The 24718-nt window shown below is 38.0% G+C and overlaps 1 long non-coding RNA gene across 2 annotated transcripts in view; it reads right to left on the bottom strand.

Moving 5' to 3' along the window:
- LOC138988304 (uncharacterized) overlaps positions 1-5661 on the bottom strand; it is a 41050-nt gene extending 35389 nt beyond the window's left edge. For both annotated transcript variants that reach the window (XR_011464618.1, XR_011464617.1), the window contains exon 1: positions 5525-5661. This is a non-coding gene — a long non-coding RNA (uncharacterized lncRNA). The remainder of the gene's footprint in view (positions 1-5524) is intronic.
- Positions 5662-24718: the final 19057 nt, after the last annotated feature.

Below are 24718 nucleotides of genomic sequence, written 5' to 3'. Positions count from 1 at the left end.
ATGAGAAATTTAGGACTTGACTTTTTTTCACTTTTGAGATTTCATTCTCTGCTTAGGAGAGGGAAGATTAGAAAGATGGTAAGAATCTGGAACTAAGTGATGGAAGATATGAAAGGAAAGAAGTGAGCTAAGTGTAAGTTATGAGCGTGAAGAAAGCTTGGGGAAAAGTGATTGAAATCATCAGCCCCTTCACTGGCACAATGCCGAGGCTTTAGAGATGCTGATGAACATGTAGCCTAGTGCTATGGCCCCTTTTTAAACCACAGGATGCCCATGTTCTTGGCCATGATGTGACCATAAAACTTCAGATACATTCGAAATATTCCTGTGTGAGGTACATTGGCCCTTTGGGGCGGTGTATATGGCAGTTAGCTACAATAGAATCAGAGCTTTACCAGATAATAATTCTTTAGGATTACATTTAGTAAAATCCTTTGCTTTTGTCTCCTAACATTCCTTTAGTTTTCTTCTTCTAAAACAATATTCCAAAGTTCCTGTAGAAAGCTGTGTTCTCCCTACTTTACTAGCTTGCCTGAGGACTCGGGAGGTTTGACTTCAGCAGACAGCTCTAATTAGCCACAGTGGTCAAGGGATGAACTTATGACATATTGAAAAACAGCGAAACATGATGGAGCTTTTGCTAGGACTTCTCAAGCAAAACATTCTATATCTTTCTTCCACATAGAGGAAGTCTATCGTTGTTATTTTTCCAATGGCATCTGCTCAGTTCATGTCTCTGTGTTACATTTTGGTAATCTGAAATATTTCAAACTTTTTCATTATTATTATATTTGTTATGATAATCTGTGATCAGTGACCTTTGATGTTACCCTTGAAGTTTGTTTTGAGATGCCATGAACCACATCAATATAGGACAGCAAAATTATCTCAGCAAATGCGTGTCTTCTGATTGCTCCATTCCCTTTCTCTCTCCCTCTCCTTGAGTCTCCCTAGTTTCTGAGACAGAAAGATATTGAAATTAAGTCAATTAGTAACCCTATACTGACCTCTAAGTGTCCAAGTGAAAGGATAGTCACACATCTCTCACTTTAAGTCACAAGTTAGAATGATCAAGCTCAGTGAGGAAGCCATGAAGAAGGTCAAGAATGGCCAAAAACTAAGCCTCTTGTACCAAACATCCAGGTTGTGGATGCAAAAGAAATGTTCTTGAATGAAATTTACAGGAGCAGGAGGACCGAGAGGAGCTACTCCATGTCTGAGGTCAGGAGGGGCAGCCATGAGGAGATACCCCTCATCAAAGGTAAGGAGCAGCTGCATTTTACTGGAGCAGCCATGAAGAGATACCCCACGTCCAAGGTAAGAGAAACCCAAGTAAGAGAGTAGGTGTTGCGAGAGGACATCAGAGGGCAGACACACTGAAACCATAATCACAGAAAACTAGCCAATCTGATCACACAGACCACAGCCTTGTCTAACTCAATGAAACTAAACCATGCTGTGTGGGGCCACCCAGGACAGGCGGGTCATGGTGGAGAGGTCTGACAGAGTCATTCACTGGAGAAGGGAATGGCAAACCACTTCAGTATTCTTGCCTTGAGAATCCCATGAACAGTATGAAAAGGCAAAATGATAGGATACTGAAACGGGATTCCCTGGGTCAGTAGGTGCTCAATATGCTACTGGAGATCAATGGAGAAATAACTCCAAAAGAATGAAGGGATGGAGCCAAAGCAAAAACAATACCCAGTTGTGGATGTGACTGGTGATAGAAGCAAGGTTCAATGCTATAAAGAGCAATATTGCATAGGAACCTGGAATGTCAGGTCCATGAATCAAGGCAAATTGGAAGTGGTCAAACAAGAGATGACAAGAGTGAATGTCAACATTCTAGGAATCAGCGAACTAAAATGGACTGGAATGGGTGAATTTAACTCAGATGACCATTATATCTACTACTGTGGGCAGGAATCCCTTAGAAGAAATGGAGTAGCCATCATGGTCAACAAAAGAGACCGAAATGTGATACTTGGATGCAATCTCAAAAATGACAGAATGATCTCTGTTCATTTCCAAGGCAAACCATTCAATATCATGGTAATCCAAGCCTATGCCCCAACCAATAACGCTGAAGAAGCTGAAGTTGAACGGTTCTATGAAGACCTACAAGACCTTTTAGAACTAACACCCCAAAAAGATGTCCTTTTCATTATAGGGGACTGGAATGCAAAAGTAGGAAGTGAAGAAACACCTGGAATAACAGGCAAATTTGGCCTTGGAGTACGGAATGAAGCAGGGCAAAGGCTAATAGAGTTTTGTCAAGAGAACGCACTGGTCATAACAAACACTCTCTTCCAACAACACGAGAGAAGACTCTACACATGGACATCACCAGATGGTCAACACCAAAATCAGATTGATTATATTCTTTGCAGCCAAAGATGGAGAAACTCTATACAGTCAGCAAAAACAAGACTGGGAGCTGACTGTGGCTCAGATCATGAATTCCTTATTGCCAAATTCAGACTTAAATTGAAGAAAGTGGGGAAAACCACTAGACCATTCAGGTATGACCTAAATCAAATCCCTTATGATTATACAGTAGAAGTGAGAAAAAGATTTAAGGGACTAGATCTGATAGAGTGCCTGATGAACAATAGACAGAGGTTCGTGACACTGTACAGGAGACAGGGATCAAGACTATCCCCATGGAAAAGAAATGCAAAAAAGCAAAATGGTTGTCTGAGGAGGCCTTACAAATAGCTGTGAAAAGAGGAGAAGTGAAAAGCAAAGGAGAAAAGGAAAGATATAAGCATCTGAATGCAGAGTTCCAAAGAATACCAAGGAGAGATAAGAAAGCCTTCCTCAGTGATCAATGCAAAGAAATAGAGGAAAAGAACAGAATGGGAAAAACTAGAGATCTCTTCAAGAAAATTAGAGATACCAAGGGAACATTTCATGCAAAGATGGGCTCGATAAAGGACAGAAATTGTATGGACCTAACAGAAGCAGAAGATATTAAGAAGAGGTAGCAAGAATACACAGAAGAACTGTACAAAAAAGAACTTCACGACCCAGATAATCACAATGGTGTGATCACTCACCTAGAGCCAGACATCCTGGAATGTGAAGTCAAGTGGGCCTTAGAAAGCATCACTACAAACAAAGCTAGTGGAGGTGATGGAATTCCAGTTGAGCTATTTCAAATCCTGAAAGATGATGCTGTGAAAGTGCTGCACTCAGTATGCCAGCAAATTTGGAAAACTCAACAATGGCCACAGGACTGGAAAAGGTCAGTTTTCATTCCAATTCCAAAGAAAGGCAATGCCAAAGAATACTCAAACTACCACCCAGTTGCACTCATCTCACACGCTAGTAAAGTAATTCTCAAAATTCCCCAAGCCAGCCTTCAGCAATATGTGAACCGTGAAATTCCAGATGTTCAACCCGTTTTAGTAAGGCAGAGGAACCAGAGATCAAATTGCCAATATCCTCTGGATCATGGAAAAAGCAAGAGAGTTCCAGAAAAACATCTATTTCTGCTTTATTGACTATGCCAAAGCCTTTGACTGTGTGGATCACAATAAACTGTGGAAAATTCTGAAAGAGATGGAAATATGAGACCACCTGACCTGCCTCTTGAGAAACCTGTATGCAGGTCAGGAAGTAACAGTTAGAACTGAACATGGAACAACAGACTGGTTCTAAATAGGAAAAGGAGTCCGTCAAGGCTGTATATTGTCAACCTGCTTATTTAACTTATATGCAGAGTACATCATGAGAAACGCTGGGCTGGATGAAGCACAAGCTGGAATCAAGATTGCTGGGAGAAATATTAATAACCTCAGATATGCAGATGACACTACCCTTATGGCAGAAAGTGAAGAGGAACTAAAAAGCCTCTTAATGAAGGTGAAGGAGGAGAGTGAAAAAGTTGGCTTAAAGCTCAACATTCAGAAAATGAAGATCATGGAATCTGGTCCCATCACTTCATGGGAAATAGATAGGGAAACAGTGGAAACAGTGTCAGACTTTATTTTTTTGTGCTCCAAATCACTGCAGATGGTAATTGCAGCCATGAAATTAAAAGATGCTTACTCCTTAGAAGGAAAGCTATGACCAACCTAGACAGCATATTCAAAAGCAGAGACAGTACTTTGCCAACAAAGGTCCGTCTAGTCAAGGCTATGGTTTTTCCATTGGTCATGTATGGATGTGAGAGTTGGACTGTGAAGAAAGCTGAGCACCGAAGAATTGATGCTTTTGAACTGTGGTGTTGAAGAAGACTCTTGAGAGTCCCTTGGACTGCAAGGAGATCCAACCAGTCCATTCTAAAGGAGATCATTCCTGGGTGTTCTTTGAAAGGACTGATGCTGAAGCTGAAACTCCAGTACTTTGGCCACTTCATGCGAAGAGTTGACTCATTGGAAAAGACTCTGATGCTGGGAGGGATTGGGGGCAGGAGGAGAAGGGGACGACAGAGGATAAGATGGCTGGATGGCATCACTGACTCGGTGGACGTGAGTTTTATTGAACTCCGGGAGTTGGTGATGGACAAGGATGCCTAGTGTGCTGCAATTCATGGGGTCGCAAAAAGTCAGACACGACTGAGCGACCGAACTGAACTGAACTCCAGTGAACACATGAATAATAAGAAAGGAAAGTAAGCTTATTGGTGATATGGAGAAAGTTGTTATGATTTGGATAGAAAATCAAAACAATCACAGCATTCCCTTAAGACAAAGCCTAATCCAGAGCAAAGCACTAACTCTTCAATTCTCTGAAGGCTGAAAGAGATGAGGAAGCTGCAGAAAAAAAAAGAAAAAAGAAAAAGCTTAAAACTCGCAAAGGTGGATTCATGAGGTTTAAGGGAAAAAAGCCATCTTCATAACATAAAATACAAGATGAAGCTGCAAGTACTGATGTAGAAGCCATTGCAAGTTATCTAGAAGATCATGCTAAGATAATAAATTAAGGTGACCACATTAAATACTAGATTTTCAATGTAGATGAAACAGCTTTACATTGGAAAGAGATATCATCTAAGACTTTCATAGCTAGAGAGGAGAAATCAAAGCCCAGCTTCAAAGCTTCAAAGGATAGTTTAACTCTCTGTTAGGAGATAATGCAGCTGGTGACTTTAAGTTGAAACCAATCTTCATTTACCATTCCAAAAATATGAGGGCCCTAAAATTTATGTTAAATCTGTGCTACCTATAATTATCAATAAAACAACAAAGTCTGTATGACAGCACATCTGTTCACAACATGATTTTCTGAAAATTTAAAGCCACTGTTGAGAGCTACTGCTGAAAAAGAAAAGATATTTCTTTCAAAAAATTACTGCTCACTGACAATGCACTTCATCACCCAAGAGCTCTAATGGAGATGGACATGACTACTGCTAACACAACATCCATTCTACAGCTCGTGGCTCAAAGTGTAATTTCAGCTTTCAAGTTTTATTACTTTAGAAATACATTTTGTAAGGCTGCTGCTGCCACAGATAGTGATTCCTCTGATGAGTCTGGGCAACTAAATTGAAAATTTTCTGAAAAGGACTCACCATTCAAGATGCAATTAGGAACATTCATAATTCATGAGAAGAGGTCAAAATATCAACATTAACAGGAGCTTAGAAGAAGTTGATTCAAATCCTTGTAGATGACTTGGGTTCATTCTTCAGTGGAGGTTCCTGCCACTGCAGATGTGATGGAAACAGTAAAAAAAAAAAAAAAAAAGACTAGAATTCAATGTGGAGCCTGAAGATATTACTGAATTTCTGTAATCTCATGATAAAATGTTAGGGGATGAAGAATTGCTTCTTATGAATGAGCACAGAAAGTAGTTTCTTGAGATGGATCTTTACCAGGATCTACTCCTGGTAAAGATGTTGTGAACATTGTTGAAATGACAAGGGATTAGAAATATTATATAAACTTAGTTGCTAAAGCACCCTGGGTTGGGAAGATACCCTGGAGAAGGAAATGGCAACCCACTCCAGTATCCTTACCTGGGAAATCCCATGGACACAGGAGCCTGGCAGGCTACAGCCCTTGGGGATGCAACAGTCAGACATGACTTAGCCACAAAAGCACCATGAAAGTAGCATCAGAGTTTGTGAGTATTCACTCCAATTTTGGAAGAAGTTTTACTGTATGTAAAGTGTTATTAAACAATACTGTATGTTACAGAGAAATTGCTCTTGAAAGGAAGAATCAATGAAGAAAACTTCACTGTTGTCTTATTTTCAGAAATTGCTACAATCATTCCTAACCTTCAGCAGCCACCACCCTGACAACAATGAGGCAACCATATATGATCCAATAATCCCACTTCTGGGCATATATTTGGACAAAACTATCATTCAAAAAAGATACATGCACCCCCATGTTCATAGCAGCACTAGTTACAAAGGCCAAGACATGGAAACAGCCTAAATGTTGATCAACAGATGAATGGGTAAAGTAGATGTGTACATATCTACAATAGAATAGTACTCAGCCATAAAAAAGAATGAAATAATGCCATTTGCAACACCATGGGTGGACCTAGAGATGATCATACAAAGTGAAGTGAGTCTGAACGAGAAAGACACATATCATACAGTATAAAACATGACACAAATTAACTTATTTATGAAATTGACAGACCCATGGATGCAGAGAACCTATTTGTGATTGCCAAGTGGGAGGGGAAGAAAGGGATGGAGTGGGGGGTGAGAATTAACAGATGCCAACTGGAATTAATAAGCAACAAGTTCCTACTGTACAGTACAGGGAACTATACTCAATTTCCTATAAAGAAAACCATAATGAAAAGAATCCAAATGAAAAAACCATAATGAAAAAGAAAAACAAAATGTGTGTGTATGTAACTGAACAATTTTTCTATACAGTAGAAGTTAACACAACATTGTAAATCAATTATACTTCAATAAATTAATTTTTTTAAAATGAGACAACCAGTGAAAGATAAAGACTAAGAAGATTGTTAGCATCTTTTCAGTGGTAAAATATTTTTATTAAAATATGCAAATTGTTTTTTTAGACATAGTACTATTGTACAATTAACAGAATATAGTATAGTGTTACCATAACTTTCATGTGCCCTGAAAACCATAAATTCGTGTGAATCGCTTTATTGCAATTTTTGCTTTATTATAGTGGTCTGGAACTGAATTCATAATACCTCTAAATTATGCCTGAATATAAACAAGAAATTACTATATTTTTATTAAGCCAATTTTTTTAATAGTAACAGATTGTGTGGACCTCTGCCCAAAATAAAGAGAGGTTCTCCAGCATAGCAGAAAAGACTTAGAATCGTACATATGTGTGTGCTCAGTTGCTTTCAGTTAAGTTCAGTCGCTCAGTCGTGTCCAACTCTTTGTGACCCCATGAATCGCAGCACGCGAGGCCTCCCTGTCCATCACCAACTCCCGGAGTTCACTCAGACTCACGTCCATCGAGTCAGTGATGCCATCCAGCCATCTCATCCTCTGTCCTCCCCTTCTCCCCCTGCCCCCAGTCCCTCCCAGCATCAGAGTCTTTTCCAGTGAGTCAATTCTTCACATGAGGTGACCAAAGTACTGGAGTTTCAGCTTTAGCATCATTCCTTCCAAAGAAATCCCAGGGCTGATCTCCTTCAGAATGGACTGGTTGGATCTCCTTGCAATCCAAGGGACTCTCAAGAGTCTTCTCCAACACCACAGTTCAAAAGCATCAATTCTTCGGCGCTCAACTTTCTTCACAGTCCAACTCTCACATCCATACATGACCACTGGGAAAACCATAGCCTTGACTAGACAGACCTTTGTTGGCAAAGTACTGTCTCTGCTTTTCAATATGCTACCTAGGTTGGTCATAACTTTCCTTCCAAGGAGTAAGCGTCTTTTAATTTCATGGCTGCAATCACCATCTGCAGTGATTTTAGAGCCCAGAAAAATAAAGTCTGACACTGTTTCCACTGTTTCCCCATCTATTTCCCATGAAGTGATGGGACCAGATTCCATGATCTTCGTTTTCTGAATGTTGAGTTTTAAGCCAACTTTTTCACTCTCCTCTTTCACCTTCATCAAAAGGCTTTTTAGTTCCTCTTCACTTTCTGCCATAAGGGTGGTGTCCAACCCTTTGCGACCCCATGGACTGTAGCTCACCAGGCTTCCCTGTCCATGGGATTACCCTGGCAAGAATACTGGAGTGGGCTGCCATTTCCTCCTCCGGGGGATCTTCCCAACCCAGAAATCATATACACATTTCCTGCAGCTTCTGCATTGGCAGCAAGATTCTTTACCATTGAGCCACCTGGGAAGCCCAAGAATCCTACAATCTGTATTTGAACCCTACTTCTACCACTATGAAACGTTGTGTAAGTGAATTTTTGTTAACTAAACTGAAATATTCTGAGTTTGCATGCAAGTTCAGTCATGTCCAACTCCTTACACCCCATGAACTGTAGCCCACCAATTTCCTCTGTCCATGAGATGTTTTCAGGCAAGAATGCTGAAGTGGTTTGCCATTTCCTTCTCTAGGAAATCTTCCTGACCCAGGGATCAAGCCTACATCTCTCCTGTCTCTTGAATTGGCAGGCAGATTCTTTACCCCTAGCACCACCTGGGAAGTGCTGCTTCCTAATTATGACTTTAGGAAAGTTATTCTAGATTTCTTGCCTGACAGCTCAATTGGTAAAGAATCTGCCTGCAATGCAGGAGATCCTGGTTGGATTCCTGGGTTGGGAAGATCCCTTGGAGAAGGGAAAGTCTACCCACTCCAGTATTCTGGCCTGGAGAATTCCATGGACTTAGTCCATAGGATCGCAAAGAGTCAGACATGACTGAGTGACTTTCATTTCACTTCATTCTACATTTTTCATCCCATCCTACCTGGCATAGGTGATGAATTTCAATTTTTCATTTAGTTCTAAACCTCTGATACTATAGTTGTTAGTTAAATTCAATCATTACAAATTAATAATATGTTAATCAGCATGCTCCTTACATAAAAATAAAAAAAGGCACAGTTTGTTCTCTATATTAGGCTTGTTACCCTGAAGTAGCAATTTGGATAGATAACTCCAAAAATTTGTGAGATGACAAGCTATTTAAATATAACTGCCACCCATTTACCTTCTTTCCTTCCTTTCTTTCTCTCTGAATAATTTAGCCATTAGGAGGAGGCAAGCAAGGAAGATGTCAGTGTAGGCTGGGAAGAGTGTGGCCATTTGGAGTGATGAAGAGTGTGTCTGCTCATTGGCAGGTGCTCTGCAGGTCGACAGCAGAGCCTAAGCAAGGGGATAACATCTTCATAAGTAGTAAGGAGGTGGTGGCAGCAATAGGAGATTGGAAACATACTGGAAGGATGAATTCACTAAGGAATACATTGAAGATTATGCAATCGCTGCTGAATTGGAATTGAAGGAATCAATATGACTAGATAGATAAATATCTCCTCTGTCCACTGAGAATGCCTGGAGCAGCAACACCCCAACAGAGACAAACACTAGGTATAGTGTTCAGATACTGGTTTCTAAATACATATTTCCATTAGAAGAAACTAGAGTTCCTTGATGAAATGATCAATTTAAAAACTCAAGCTAAGAACTGAACTGAAGAAAATTGAAAAAATTAGCCTGGAAAATCTTGTATTAGAAAGAAGAAAGTATTTGAAAAATAATGAAGACCTTAAAGAACAAAAATTTTAACTTAAAAATATTATCTAAATAAACCTACCTGCGATTCATGTGGTTGCAAAGCGACACGACTGAGCGACTGATCTGATCTGAAGGAGACAAAAGACCAGTATACAGAAAACTATAAGATACTCATGAAAGAAATAAAAAACAAGCCAAACAGATGAGAAGTATATCATGGTCTTGAATTGGAAGAATCAATATTGTGAAAATGACTGTACTACCCAAAGCAATCTATAGATTCAGTGCAATCCCTATCAAATTATAAATGGCATTTTTCACAGAACTAGACAAAAAGTTTCACAATTTATATGGAAACAAAAAACACCCCAAATAGCGAAAGCAATCTTGAGAAAGAAAAATGGAGCTGGAGGAATCAACCTTCCTGATTTCAGACCATACCACATAGCTACAGTCATCAAGACAGTATAATACTGACATGAACACAGAAATATAGACCAATGGAATAAGCTAGAAAACCTAGAGATAAACCCAGGCACCTGTGAATACCTTATCTTTGACAAAGGAGGCAAGAATATACAACAGGAAAAAGAGTGTCTCTTCAATAAGGGGTGCTGGGAGAATCAGACAGCTATATGTAAAAGAATGAAATTAGAACACTTCTTAACACCATACACAAAAATAAATTCAAAATGGATTAAAGATCAAACTAGAAGCTGTAAAACCCTTAGAGGAAAACACAGGACATTATTTGACATAAATCACAGCATAATTTTCTCTACTCACCTCCTAGATTAATGCAAATAAAAACAAAAATAAACAAATGGGACCTAATTAAACTTAAAAGCTTTTGCACAGCAAAGGAAACCATAAACAAGAAGAAAAGACAACCCTGAGAACAGGAGAAAATAATTGCAAATGAAGCAACTGACAAATCCCCAAATATACAAGCAGTTCATGTAGCTCAAATCAGAAAAACAAACAACCCAATTAAAAAATAGGCAGAAGACCTAAACAGACATTTCTCCAAAGAAGACATACAGATGGCTAATAAACACATGAAAAGGTGCTCAACATCACTCATTATTAGAGAAATGCAAATTAAAACTATAATGAGGTATCTCTTCATACCTGTCAGAATGGCCATCATCAAAAAATCTACAAACAATAAATGCTGGAGAGGATGTGGAAAAAAGGTAACGTTCTAGCACAGCTGGTGGAAATGTAAACTGATAGAGCCACTGTGGAGAACAGTATGGAGATTTCTTTAAAAACTAGGAGTAAAACTACCATATGACCCAGCAATGCAATTTCTGGGTATATATCCCGAGAAAACCATAATCGAAAAAGACACATGTACTCCAATGTTCACTGCAGTTCTATTTACAATAACTAAGACATGCAAGCAATCTAGATGCCCATCGACAGACGAATAGATAAAATAAGTTATGAGATATATATATATATATATACATACACACACACACACACACACAATGGGATATTACTCAGCCACAAAAAGGAACAAATCTGAGTCAGTGAGGTGGATGAACCTAGAGCCTGTTACACAGAATGAAGTGTCAGAAAAAGGAAAACAAATATTGTATAACAATGCATATACATGGACTCCAGAAAAATTATATTGACAAACCTGTTTCCAGAGCAGGAATAGAGATGCAGACATAGACTTATGGACATAGTGGGGGAAGGAGATAAATTGAGAGGGTAGCATTGACACATATACATTACCATATGTAAAATAGATAGCTAGTGGGAAGTTGCTGTATAACACAAGCCCAACCTAGTGCTCTGCTGCTGCTGCTGCTAAGTTGCTTCAGTTGTGTCCAACTCTGTGCGACCTATGACAACCTAAAGATGTAGGATGGGTTGGGGGGGTGGGACAGAGACTCAAGAAGGAAAGGACGTCAGTATACTTATAGCTGATTCACTTTGCTGTACAGATGAAACTAACACAACATTGTAAAGAAATTATCTTCCAATTCTTTAAAATTAAAAAAAAAATTAAAGTGGGAGAGTTATGCCCATTGAGACTCTCTGGCCATATTTAGAACAATTTGAATAACAAATAATGACTATTTCCCTGGTGGATCAGATGGCAAAGAGTCTGCCTGCAATGCAGAAGACACACATTTGATCCTAGGTTGGGAAGATATCCTGGAGAAGGGAATGGCTACCCACTTCAGTATTCTTGCCTGGGGAATTCCATAGACAGAGGAACCTGGTGGGCTATATAGTCCATGGGGTTGCAAAGAGTTGGACACAACTTAGCAAATAACACTTACTTTCATTTTTCATTTAGTAAATAGTCATTAGCAAATTAAAAGCCATTTACAAAAATATGAATCTGTGAATTCATACTAATATAAATGAATGAATGAGTACTGATAAGAGAAAGCATTTTGTCTTGGCATAATTTCAACTAATAAATATGAAGTAAATCGTAGAATTAGAAAAATCACAATATGATATAGTAATATCAGTTTACCCAAGATATATCAGTGGATGCTAAAATGAATTAAGTTTGATGTACAGTGGGAACGTATATAGTCTCACAGTCACTCTCTAAAAAATACTTATTAATCACAAAAGGACATATGAGTAATTTTACATGGAGAAACATAGCAGATGTCACTTTAATCAAATGGTCAAGTTAACATCACGCATAACTAGATAAATTAAAATTTTGTACCACCTAACTAGAAACAATGAAAAGAAGACAGAGTTGTTTCTCTGATATTATTGCCAAAAAAATGCATAACCTGAATGTAATCATGGAAAAACATCACGCAAAATCCCAACTGAAGAACATTTTACAAGGTAACTGACTCTCATCTTCAAAAATTATTCACATGAGGAAAGGCAAGGACAGACTGATCACTGTTTCTGATGGAAAGGCATTAAAGGAATTGTAACCCGCACTCCTGGTTTAAACTCGGGGAAGCTGGCGAACTTTAAGAAGGGCCTATGGGATCAGTGATGATAATATATCAATGTTAATTTTGATAACTGTGATTATGTAGGAGAATGTCCTTGTTTATAGGAATTATACACGAAATTATTTGGGCATAATGTAATATTAGATCATCAACTAATCCTTAAATAACTAGAAGAAAACTAAATTTTTTGTGTATTCTTATAAATGTTATCTGTTTGAAATTATTTCAGAATTTCAATTATTTATTTAAGTTATTTTATTAAATAATTTAATTTAATGTAATATCACAAAAGCCAAAAGCTGGAGATAGCCTAAAAGTCCATCAAAAGCATAAACAAGTTGTAGTGCATTTATGTGACATAATACCGATAGTTAAGTAAATGCAAAGAAATACTGATGCATGCAGTAATAGCAATGAATCTCATAGGCATTATGCTAAGTGAACTAAAGTAGACACAAAAGGATAATTACAGTATGATTTTGTGGGTAAGAAATTCTAAAACATGCAAAACTGCACATAATAATAGAAATCAGGTCTGTCTGATTCTGGAGGATGGGATAGCAAGAGGGACTGACAGCAAATGGGCACAGCAGAACTGTTTGGAAGGATGGAAATGTGCTGTGTTCATTGGGATGGTAGTTAAGCAGGTGTATACTATTGATAAAAGTCTAAATCTTAATTTTATCATATACAATTATATCTCAGAACAGTTGACTTTCAAATAAACTAAAATATTGCCAATATAAAAAAAAAAGCAACAAAGGAAAAACCTGTAAAACATTAATCAAAAAAATTTAAAAAGCAAGTTGCAACTGTTCTCTTTGGAGGCATTTAAAAAAACAACCCTGAAAGGGTAAATTACCTGTTTATTTACTTAAATTTAATGAGCTAGCAAACGTAATAAGCTTATAAGTATTTAATTTACTTGTCTCTCTTTATTTTAAGGTTATGTATTTAATAAAATCCTATTATAGAAACAAAATTTCTAAACCCAACCACTTCATTATGTAAATGTATTGAAAGTTTGCCTTATCCTAATAACTTAGCTCAATTTTAATTATGCATTGTTGTTGTGTTTTAACACTAAACAATTCAATTCACATAATGATGGGAGCAAATGGCTTGATTGGCCATTGGTCAAGGAAAGGAATTCTGTGACTTCATCATCCACATCTCCTATAAAGTTTTTGAAATATTCTACACCAAAACCTTTGACTCTGGTGTACCTGAACACACCTTATTCTATTCTAACATTGAAAGCATTTTTAATTGCCAAAGGACTAATATCCTTTAGGAGCAATATCCCAAACATTCAAGGGGACTGTCAAAGTGTTAGTCACTCAGCCGTGTCTGACTCTTTGTTACCCCATGTCCTGTAGCCTGCCAACCTCCTCTGTCCATGGGATTCTCCAGGAAAGAAAACTGGAGTGGGTTGCCATTCCCTTCTTTAGGGGGTTTTCCTGACCCAGGAATGGAATCCGGGTTTCCTACATTGCAGGAAGACTCTTTACCATCTGTCTGCAATGGAGATATAGGAACATATAATGTGAAATACAGAGAAAAGGGAAAATGATTTGTGTAAAGTGCATCATACAAGAGAAGCATTGCAAGACTTTATACTAGCTGGGCCTTAGATTAGGCTACAATCTGCTGCTGCTGCTGCTAAGTCGCTTCAGTCGTGTCCGACTCTGTGCAACCCCATAGACGGCAGCCCACCAGGCTCCCACGTCCCTGGGATTCTCCAGGCAAGAATACTGGAGTGGGTTGCCATTTCCTTCTCCAATGCATGAAAGTGAAAAGTGAAAGTGAAGTCGCTCAGTCGTGTCTGACTCTAGCGACCCCATGGACTGCAGCCTACCAGGCTCCTCGGTCCATGGGATTTTCCAGGCAAGAGTACTGGAGTGGGGTGCCATTGCCTTCTTCTAGCTCCTTGCAAAACATTCCAAAGTGTCAATAAGCTGTTAAGAGCTGATATCTTGAGAGTCTACTCATAACCCATTCCTTTTAAAAGAATTCTTTTCAGACTGATTATACTGGAATAAAAGAGAAAAGACATCTATGATTTAAATATTAAAAATTATGCACCATAATTTTGCTCCTCAGTTCATGGGTGGATTATTCAGTGTCTTTAAGAGCTACCCCTAAATTATTTAAAAGAAACTAAAGTAATCTAAATTCTTCTGCTGCCTGAATTATTTAGGACATAAATGTTTCCTGTTGAATGTTTCTGTGGTCACATATTGTGTCTTGGCCTAAGTGAATAAAATTAGCTTTAATGCAATAATACAAAAGCAATGTTTAGAAATAATACATGAAGTAATTGTCATTTTTTTCTTATAAAAATGATGAAGTACATATTGGCAATAATATACATTTCTTAATTTTTTTTTCAGTAAAGGCTTATGCCAACAAGAAATGCTCCCCTCTCTCTGTCTTTCACTTATTTCTCTTTTGCCTTATATGACAGTCAATTACAATGAAAATTTCTCTGTCAGATTTTTAGCTCATTTCTAAATCTGCCATTCCTGGTTCAGGTTTCCTATTACCTATTACAATATTTTATATTAGCAATAATATTCTTACCAGTGTGGCCAATTATCTTGCTGAAGAGAAGTTGGCAATCTGTCATTTGATGTGAAATTCAGTGCATTCTCTCTGGAGTGTAGCTTTGATTATATTGCTAAGCGATAAAGCTGTACTTTATTTGTCCCACAGGCTTAGGAACATCTACCTTGAAGCCTCGAGAAGCCTCATTTTTTGTAATTAAATTTAATTGTCTCTCATTTACTGGCACTTATAGCAAATCTATAACCACGTGGTTTGAGTTTCAAATTTTATTTCTCTTTTCATCTTCTTATAGGTTAGAAAGATGGGAGAAAGGAGAGAAGTAGTCAGGTAAAAGTTCCAGACTCATAGGACAGCATGAAAAATAAGAATGTGGAAACGACTTAATGTATCAAAAAGGGAATATGAAGGCAATAATGGCATTATTTTGTTCTTTAAAGACTCTCTTGAATTAAATTGACATATTCCTGAATTGAATAGTAGTTTAAATGTAATGAACATCCTTGGTTAGTGGTTTATGATTTCAGTTAACAGAAGGCAACTTGAGACACATGAAGAAAAATAAAAATATAGCTTAGACTGATGGAGGAGGTAGAATTTGCTAGATAGACACAGATATTTTGCAGAATCCAAGGGTAGTGACTCCAGGTCTCCAAAGAGACTGCAACAAGGAATTGGAAACCTGGAGTCCATAGGTTCTCACAGTCCCATGACTGAGGGGCTAAGCAGCAGCAGCAGAGCTCTCACTGTACCCCTAACTTGTTCCTCTCTGGACTTGCTTTTTACTTGTCTGTCTCCATAGAACCTTGAATATTCACTGGAAGGACTACTGCTGAAGCTAAAACTCTGATACTTTGGCCACCTGATGCGAAGAGCTGACTCATTGGAAAAGACCCTGCTGGGAAAGACTGAAGGCAAGAAGAGAAGGAGGCAGCAGAAGATGAAATGGTTGGATGGCATCACCGACTGAATGTACATGAATCTGAGCAAACTCCGGAAGACAGTGAAAGTCTGGGAAACCTGGCGTGTTGCAGTCCACGGGGTCGTAAAGAGTCAGACATGACTTAGTGACTGAACAACAACAGATCACCTTCCCGGTCCACATGGCATGCAGACTTTGGCTAGTCCAGAGTTCCCAAGGTTAGCTCTGGTATGTTCAAGAGAAGCCCACACTTATACCCCATTAGACAATCCTGACATGGAAATATTTACAGATGACAGTTCTTTTGTTCGGGCCGTGGTGACTGCTGAACAGGTTTTGGAAGCAAAATCTCTCCCCCAGGGAACCAGTGCTCAGTTAGCGGAGCTTGTGGCCCTGACCCGAGCTCTAGAGTTAAGCAAAGGGCAGCGGATGGGCCTGATAATCTATGTAAGTCTACTTCTGCTGACTCCAAATATCCTGAGTCTGCCATTTGATCCTCAAGACAATGTCTTCCTGTCCTGGGCTCACTCCTATGCTGCATTCCACAATCGGTCTAACTGCTGAGTCTGCAGAGCGCTCCCCTCTTCATCATTGGAAGGCTTCCCATGGTGGACATCCCCACTTCAAGGAAAAGACTTTCTCCAAGTCTGTGAATACCTTCGACAACAATCACATGCGATGCCTCTTCTTCATCTGATGACATCTACCAACCCTAAAATGGACTGGTGTAACACTTTGTACTTTAACTACAGACATAATGTGACTTTTAATTTTGATTCTGATTGTTTTGTTTTTGCTGTTTGCTCCCTGCATCTGTAATTGTATAACTGGATTTGTTTCTAGCCGCATGAAAGCTTTTAAGTTACAAATGGTTGCTCAAACTCCTGCTACTGCTGTAGCTTCCTCCAACTACTATTTGGGGCCCCTGGATCAGATATCCTCAATATGAGGATTAGGAGAATATGTTGCCTCACCAATTTAGGGACAACACCCCTTGTCAGCTCGGAAGTAGTTATGGAACGAGAATGACACCCCTTTTCCCTAGGCAACATAATTCTCCTAAAAGAAAAGGGGGGAATGAGAGAGTCATTTCCTAGGCAGGTTGATAGGGAGTCTAGGGGTCCCCAAGGAGAGAGGGGTCTGGAATTCTCAAGGAGGAAGAAAGGACAAATTTTTTTCTTTCTCCACATTCCTTAGGATTATATAACAATAATGTATCTTGCCTAAGGATAGTCTTTGGATTCAACCTTCTGTTATCTTAAAATGTTAATTATGGGAGTAGACCTGGTCTTTACAAGGATGTATCTTGCCTAAGGACAGTGTTATCTTAAAATGTTAATTATGGGAGTAGGTCTGATGAGGTCTTTACAACCTCCAGATATTCTTTGGATTATATAACTTCATTGTTAACACTAGCAAGCGGGTACTCTTTCTGCCCTCTTCTGATACCTATGTCAGAAGCTTTCTCTATCTCCTTTATACTTTAATAAAACTTTATTACACACACACACAAAAAAAGAGAAGCCCACACTCACCTAAAATTCCCTGGAGGAAGAATCTTACAAACTTATTGAGCCAAATGCCTTCCCATGATCCAAGCAACTTATCAACAAGGATTTCATTATGTGGCTTTGGGGACTCGGGTTTTCATAGGTTTCCTTAGCAAAGGAGAGATTATTGGTTCATGAGCTGGGCAGATACTTACTATACACCCACCTTAGAAACCTGTAGCTAAACCACTGTAAAGCAAATTGTCCTTTTAGGTCATGTTCTTTAAGTAGTTCTAAAGTACTTTAGAACTTTAAAGTACTTTAAAGTTCTAAAGTACTTTACTAAAGTAAATTTTAAAGTAAAACTGAGAAGGAATTCTATATTTTGCCTATACAAATAGAAGATACTTTGTACGTTGAATGTTCAATTTTCTTTCTCCAATGTCTACTTTGTCAATATATTTCAGGTTTTTATATCTGAAACATAATTTCCCATATTTCCCTGAAGTTACCATTAACAACTAGGCTGGAGAGTCCACTGTCAATTTATCATGACCTATTTTTCCCCTCCAAAGTCAATTCTAGGACTATAGGTAAGCACTGTAAAGGTAAGGACTATAGTCTATAATTCCCACCATCCTCTCCTTGGCCTAGTTCTGAGTTAGGACTTGCCAGTGAGAAGCATTTGCATGAGATTTGTATGAAGTGATTATTTTTCCAGAGGCAGTTTCTTTCAGATGTGTGGACAAACATGAGACCCAGGGTCTTCCTAGGGAACCCAAGAACCACCAGCCTCACCACTGAAACCTGAGCAGGTTGTTGGGACCTTCCTGGAGATGCTTAAGAATTCCAGAAGCTTTCAGATGAGAACTTAACCATCTACTTGAGGTTTCAGACTGAGGTCTTAAATTGTGGCTCCCTTGACCCCAACTCTTTCAATAATTGTGTACCGCTTTAATTTATATATTAAATATTTTATACCTAGAATACACAAAAGATCTGTGTTCTCCATTGCACCACATCTTATAAAAAGATAATTTTAATCTGCTATCAGCTTTGTTTTTCATAAGCTCTACTATGTACCATCCTCCTGAGTCCATGGTCTAGCCACTCTACAACTAAATTCAAGATCCTCGGTTGCATCAGGTTCATCTTAAATAATACTTCTGCTTATATGATCTAGAATCTAATCACTTTCACTCATGGTGAACAAAATTTTCAAACTCAGAAGTCCCACAAAACATTGCTTATATTTCTTTTTAGAATAATATAATGTCATTACTTTCAAAAATATCATTTGCCCTGAATATATCTGAAAGCCGGTGGGAATGAAACTTGGCAACAGTCATAAGTTAGTTTTAAAGACTGACAGTTCAGTCATCATCAAAAAATTGCCTTCAAGACTTCTGCCTTTCCCTTTAATGTACTACTTTGAATGTGACTGTCAATCCAAGTGTGTCCCCTAAAAGTTTTCAGGGATAAAGCATCTTTAAAAAAAAAAAATACATTCAGAACTCCTTGGGAACCCTTATTGCTGCCTACTGATAAGGTCCTTAGCATATAACACATGACTCATCCTCCCATACTTTCCTGGTAAGTATTTGTTTTTATTAAAACTAGTTTTGACTGCTGGATTTGCCTTGGATATTGAATTTGTATTAAGTTCACATCAGAGCATTGGGAGGAATAAGCACAGTATAAATAAATCAAATCCAATGAATAAAGCATTAGGTGGGCTGTGCAACGGGACAGAAGTCTCAGTATGTTTGTAGGAAATTCAATACAAGATGAATGGTTTGGGAAAACATGTGCACATCTAGGAAGTGCTCCAAACGAGCAGCCCAAAGGCAGTAAGTAAGTCTTTCGTTCACCAGTGGCCCATCCAGCTCGAGTTTCCATGGTCTGTGAAACCCAGTTGCTGAAGCTCTCTTTTCTCTTTGAAACCAAAGGCACTGAATTCTACTATGAATTTCACACATTAAAATAAACATGTCCACAGTTAGCTGATTATTCTCTGGGCTAGAATTTATGAAAGTTACGAGATGAAGCTTATATTTAATTAAAAGATGTTGGTGAGGATAGATTCACAATTATCAAAGGTTTTCTGAAAGTCTTTCAGCAGAATCTGACACCCAGCAGTGGGCTGTGCTATATTGTTCTATCCCTAGTTAGAGTTTCAAGCAAAAAATTTGTTTTTCAAGTGGCAGTAATTTCCTTAACTCATTTTCTTACTATAGAACAATGTCTATTAAAGCAAAAACAGGATTCCAGGATGTGGTATGTCAAGAAGTGAAAAGTAGTAATGCATATTTCACCACCATGCACAACCTTTCAGACCATGAAAAATGTCACTACCTTTAACCCAGATCTGCAATGTTGGCAAGAGTTTGAAGATGTCTGTAACACCAAAAAACAAAAACTTATCATTTTATTTCAATTACATTTAATTTTCATGTGTTGATTAACTTTACTGTTTACTATGTAGAGAAAAAAAGTATGAACCTAATTACATGTTTTTATTTTTAACCAATTTTTCCTATATCTTAGGCAGATATACCTCAAATTCCAAAGCATGTTCACCTAGTCAAAATCCAAATTTTGACTTTTTAGAGACTATATTTCAAACTACCAGGGAAATGTTTTGTATATTTTCTGAATATTGTGAAGCATCATATTTTTAGAAAAAATTCTAGTTTATCACTTGGCTTTTCTTAAGACAGCAATATGAGGAGGAAGAAAACATGAAAGAAAATAAGAAATTTCTATTCCCACATGCTGAACTAATCTTCAAAGAAGAGGAAAAAGCAGAAAAAAGAGCAATAGAGGATGATGGCAGGAGGCTGTCATCTGCTCAGAGAAAGTCGAATAAAATTGCTTTTAGAGAAGAGTTAGAGCATCTTCCCCCACAAGCCTTTTATAAGAGGCAACAAAAATTTCAAAAGAGAGCCCCTGTCTACATCAGATCTCAAGAGACATTTTACTAAAAATTTACAGTCAAGTTCCTTGTCCAAAACATTGAATCACATGAGTTTGTTCATATCTCAGAATGTCAAATCTTCTATTCTATACTTGAGCTCATAATCTATAGTGCCACCCATATGCAAAAAAAAAAAAAAAGTCTAGAAATACTGGTAATTTTTGTGTTAAGACTGCCTGGGCAAGGACGAATTGATAGAATTTTTTGAGCAATACCGTGCAAATGCAGTCAGGGAAATTGTCTGGGGGAAAGTCATATTTATACTTGCCATGAATTTTTGTTCATATTTGTTCACTGGATTGTTATTTTAGCCCATAAACATCACTGAATAATTCAATTTAAAACCTCTTTTAAAGTTGTCAGATGAAACGTCAATACTAGTACATTCCACCAAGCCATATCTAAATCCTATGTTACTTTTCTTTAATAAATACAACTGGATATTCAGTGTGAGGCCAGCCTCAGACTCAGGACCATGCTCATCCCTGTGGACTCAGGCACCAGACTTGTTCCAGCACCAGGTTGGGCCCAGGGGACCCAAGCTTCAGAGCTGCCCCTACAAAGACAGTCTGTAGGCCCGCCCCTATGAACCCAGACACCAGACCCACCTACCCATTACCCAGACAGTGCAATTCTCATAAAAATTCCAATAGCATTGTTTTGCTGAAATAGAAAATATGTAAATATACATCGATTCTAAAATTCATTTGGAACCAAAAAACTCTGAACAGTCAAAGAAATCTTAAGAAAGAAGAAAAAAGCAGCAGATATTATACTACCTGATTTCAAAGTATATTACAAAACTATAGTAATCAAAATAGCATGAAACAGGTATTAAAACACACACACACACACACACACACCCCCCCCAATGGAACACAATAGAAAGCCCAGAAATAAATCCACATATTTTGATCAATTGATCTTCAACAAAGATGCCAAGAACACACAACGGGGAGGAGAAGGTCTCTTTAATAAATAGTGCTGAGAAAATTGGATATACACATGAGGAAGAATAAAACTAAACCTTTATCTCACTCTTATACAAAATCAACTCAAAATGAATTAAAGTTTGAAATATAAAACCTGAAAATGTAAAACTATTATAAGGATTAGAGAGAATGCTTCTTGACATTGGTTGGCAATGATTTTAAACATCTGACCCCAAAAGTACAGACAACAAGAGCAAAATTAGACAAATAGGACAGCATCAAACCAAAGACCTTCTGCACAGTGAGGAAATAATCAATAGAATGAAAGGACAACCTACATAATATGAGAAAAGATTTGCAAACTACACATGTGATAAGGGCTTAATATCCAAAATACATAAGGAACTTAAACAAGTCAATAGCAAGAAAACAAATAACCTGATTTAAAAATGAGGAAAAGATGGAATAAATGTTCATTCAAAAAAGAAATAAAATGGCCATGAGGCACAGAAAAAGGTGCTCAACATCACAAATCATTAAGAAAATAAAAATAAAGATGAGATGCTGTCATCTCATATCTGCCAGAATGGTTATTATCAAAAAGACCAGAGATAAGTTTTGCAAAGGTGTGGAGAAAAGGGAATGCTTGTGTATTATTAGTTGGAATGTAAACTGGTGTGGTTGCTATTGAAAACTGTGCTAAGATTCCTAAAATACAAATAGAACTACCATATAATTCAGCAATACTACTTCTGGGTACATATTCAAAGGAAATGAAGTCAATGTCTCAAAGAAATACCCATGCTCTTTTGTTCATTGCTGCATTATTTGTAGTAGCCAATATAATGGAAACAACCTAAGCATCCATTGATGGATGAATGGAAAAAGAAAATGTGGTACTTATATACCATGAAATATTATTATTTAGCCTTAGAAAAAAAGAAATCTTGTCATTTGTGACAACATGGATGGACTCAGAGACTATTCTGCTCAGCAAAATGTCAGGCACAGAAAGACAAATACTGCATTATCTCATTTATATTTAGAATCTAGAAAGTTTACATTTATAATTATATTCATGATGTATACAAAAGCAGAGAGTAAAATGGTGGTGACCAGGAGCTGGGGCTAGGAGATGTTGGTCAGAGGACACAAAGTTTCAGTAATGTAGAATGAAAAATTTCTGAAGATCTAATGATAGTCACTATAGTTAACAACACTATATGTATTTGAAATTTGCTAAGACACTGGATCTTAAATGTTTTTACCATTTGTTTCAATAGGCTTCCCAATGGCTCATCAGATAAAGAGTCCACCTGAAACACAGGAGAAACAGCAGATGTGGGTTTGGTCCCTGGGTCAGGAAGATCCCTTGGAGAAGAGAAATGACAACCCACTCCAGTACACTTGCCCGAAAACTCCCATGGACAAGGAGACTGGTGGGCTACAGTCCATGGGGTCACAAAGATATTATATTATATATTTGAATGTTGCTAAGAGGCTGAATCTTAAATGCTTTTACTGTACACATACAAAAAGATAACTGCAAGGTGATTAAAAACAGTTAATTAGTTTGACTGTAGTAATAATTTCAAAATGCATACATATTTCAAAATATCACAAGGTACAGTGTAATTATGCATGTTTTTTTATTGGTCAGTTATACTTCATTCAGTTCAGTTCAGTCGCTCAGTCATGCCTGACTCTTTGCAACCCCATGGACTGCAGCACACCAGGCCTCCCTCTCCATCATCAACTCCCGGAATTTACTAAATCATGTCCATTGAATTGGTGATGTCATCCATCTCATCCTCTGTCATCCCCTTCTTCTCCCACCTTCAATATTTCCCAGCATCAGGGTCTTTTCAAAGGAGTCAGCTCTTTAAATCAGGTGGCCAAAATATTGGAGTTTCAGCTTCAACATCAGTCCTTCCATGAATATTCAGGACTGATTTCCTTCAGGATGGACTGGTTGGATCTCCTTGCAGTCCAAGGGACTCTCAAGAGTCTTCCCCAACATCACAGTTCAAAAGCATCAATTCTCCAGTGCTCAGCTTTCTTAATAGTCCAACTCTCACATCCATACACGACTACTGGAAAAACCATAGCTTTGACTAGACAGACCTTTGTTGGCAAAGTAATGTCTCTGCTTTTTAATATGCTGTCTAGGTTGGTACGACTGAGCGACTGAACTGAACTGAACTGAACTGAGGTTGCTCATAATTTTTCTTCCAAGGAGTAAGTGTCTTTTAATTTCATGGCTGCAGTCACCATCTGCAGTGATTTTGGAGCCCCCAAAAATAAAGTCTGACACTGTTTCCACTGTTTCCCCATCTATTTCCCATGAAGTGATGGGACCAGATGCCATGATCTTAGTTTTCTGAATGTTGAGCTTTAAGCCAACTTTTTCACTCTCCTCTTTCACTTACATCAAGAGGCTCTTTAGTTCTTCTTCCCTTTCTGCCATAAGGGTGGTGTCATCTGCATACCTGAGGTTATTGATATTTTTCCTGGAAATCTTGATTCCAGCTTGTGCTGCCTCCAGCCCAGCGTTTCTCATGATGTGCTCTGCATAGAAGTTAAATAAGCAGGATGACAATATACAGCCTTGACGTACTTCTTTTCCTATTTGGAACCAGTCTGTGGTTCCATCTCCATTTCTAACTGTTGCTTCCTGACCTGCATACAGATTTCTCAGGAGGCAGATTAGGTGGTCTGGTATTCCCATCTTGTTCAGAATTGTCCACAGTTTATTGTGATCCACACAGTCAAAGGCGTTGGCATAGTCAATGAAGCAGAACTAGGTGTTTTCTGGAACTCTCTTGCTTTTTTGATGATTCAGTGGATGTTGGCAATTTGATCTCTGGCTCCTTATACTTCATTAGTGCTGGGAAATGAGGATGATCGAAATTTACACAGTTCATGCAGATATAGGTGAAAAGTTCTGAAGGAAACATCAAAGTGTGTATTTATGGTAATTTCTTTTTCCTATTGTCCATTGTTTTACAAAAAGCTACAATAACCATGTAGAAATGTAACATTCAGAAGTAAGTTTTTATGTATATCAAAAATCACTTCTACTACTAAGATATTTGAAAAGAAAAATATGCTGGCATAAACCTACTGTAACATTTCTTTGATTTTTTTCGAATTACGTAGGTCAACCTCTTCCTAACTATCAGGGAGTTAGTAAGGAGCAAATATCTCTCACGTAACCTCAGATTTTCCAAAATTCTGGATGGGGAGAGTCTGCTTCCCTGAGCATT

The sequence above is a fragment of the Bos mutus genome, chromosome 6 (assembly GCF_027580195.1).
Source record: "Bos mutus isolate GX-2022 chromosome 6, NWIPB_WYAK_1.1, whole genome shotgun sequence".
Taxonomy (NCBI): domain Eukaryota; kingdom Metazoa; phylum Chordata; class Mammalia; order Artiodactyla; family Bovidae; genus Bos; species Bos mutus.
This window is presented reverse-complemented; position numbering and strand designations above follow the sequence as displayed.